The sequence below is a fragment of the Cicer arietinum genome, chromosome 4, assembly GCF_000331145.2.
Source record: "Cicer arietinum cultivar CDC Frontier isolate Library 1 chromosome 4, Cicar.CDCFrontier_v2.0, whole genome shotgun sequence".
NCBI lineage: Eukaryota > Viridiplantae > Streptophyta > Magnoliopsida > Fabales > Fabaceae > Cicer > Cicer arietinum.
The window spans coordinates 62,881,678-62,883,702 of record NC_021163.2 but is presented as its reverse complement, the minus strand read 5'-3'; positions in this window follow the sequence as shown (position 1 = coordinate 62,883,702).

The window sequence follows — 2,025 nt, the reverse complement described above, 5'->3', positions numbered from 1 at the left end:
AATGAGCTGGTCTCCCTGTGCCATCTTTCAACAAATGCGGAGATGAGACCAGCATCAACCATAGTGAGGTAGGCCGAAGACAGGGGTAGCAGCCCAGATTCCAGAATCCAATGCTCCACAGGATGTGGCACAGGAACTTCGGAAAACTTCTTCAACTTCAATCCATGAGTAATGACTTTTAACGGTCCACGATCCTGCGAGTAATTACAAAGTAATTAATTAATTAAATAACCTTAAACAAATAATTGAATCAACTTAAACAAATAATTGAATAAATAAATTTAAATAAACAATTAATTAAATAAATAAATAATTCAATAAATATATTTAACTAAACAAATAATTAAATCAACTTAAACAAATAATTGAATAAATAAATTTAAATAAACAATTAATTAAATAAATAAATAATTCAATAAATATATTTAACTAAACAAATAATTAAATCAACTTAAACAAATAATTGAATAAATAAATTTAAATAAACAATTAATTAAATAAATAAATAATTCAATAAATATATTTAACTAAACAAATAATTAAATCAACTTAAACAAATAATTGAATAATAAATTTAAATAAATTTAACTAAACAATTAATTATATATAGATTTAACTAAACAATTAATTGAATAAACTTAATTTAATAATTAAATATATAAATTTAAATAAATAATTAAATATATAATTGAATAAATATATTTCAATAAACACTTGAATTAAATAGACTTAAAATGCCTCAAATTGAAATATACCTCTCCTTCCCATAGCCGCCGAGCCACGTGGTGTTCATACTGTGTCAACACATGTCTCAACATCGGTCCTCCGGGGAATCCAGCATCATCAGCATGTTTCATCTGAGGCTTAGGGACATCCTCCTCCATCTGAGGCTCAGGGACATCATCATGGATGTCTTGTCTTCGACGACGATGCCTAATTTGACGATTTGCTTCGCTTCGTCGTCTATTTGATGCTGTTGGTGGAATTCTCTCTGCACCATCACCACCTCTATTACCACCTATAATGTTGCGAATAATTTGGCCGAATGCACCTCTCATCCTAGGCACTGCAACATATAAATATATAAATATTAACAATATATAAACAATATATAAATAATATTTCCCATTTAGTTTCAAAAGAATAATAAATAATATATAAAAGTATGTTTCGAAACTTTATAGGAATCCAAACTTTCGAATAGTATTTCGAAACTTTCCCAAGACTTTCGAAACTTTCCCTCAACTTCGAACATTTCCAGGCCTTTCGAAAGTTTCCCTGGCCTTGCATTTCGAATCTTTCTACATTCAAGAAACTTTCGAAAGTTTCTTGTTTCGAAGATTTCAAAATATTCGAGTAATGCATTTCGAAGATTTCAAATTCAAGTAAACTTTCGAAAGTTTCTTGTGTTTCGAATCTTCCAAATCTTCGAGGGATGCATTTCGAAAGTTTCAACAAATTGCAAAGTTTCGAAAATGAACTTACTTTTGCGTTTCGAATCTTTCAGATCTTCGAAGGTTGGGTTGAATCTGGATCGAATATTTGAAATTTTCGAATGACTTGGTGAAAAATGTGGGTAAATTTTTTTTTTTGGTTTTTATAGATGAGATGGAGGGTAAAATAGTCTTTTAATCATAACTGGGGGATGGCAGGTAAAATTGGGGGGGTGCCTGGTACAAAACTCTTAGTAGATTCCTAAAAACGTGGGGATAGGAAATATGTATATCTATGTTTGTTATAAGGTTATTAAATTTTATTTTATTTTTAGGCGACTCATTCGTACAACTTATATGATAAAAAGTTGTTGAGATATTTTTTGTCCAAAAAAAAAAATTATAAATATATTTAATATAGTGAGACATGTTTTAGTTTGTATTATTTCTCTTCTCTATATTTAACATATGCCTTTGACTACTAAACACTTTAAAATATAAAAAATTTATGTTTAGATATAAAATATTATTGATAAATAAATAACTTCGGTTGTTTTATTCCAAAATAAAGGATCAGATATGTGGTATGTTT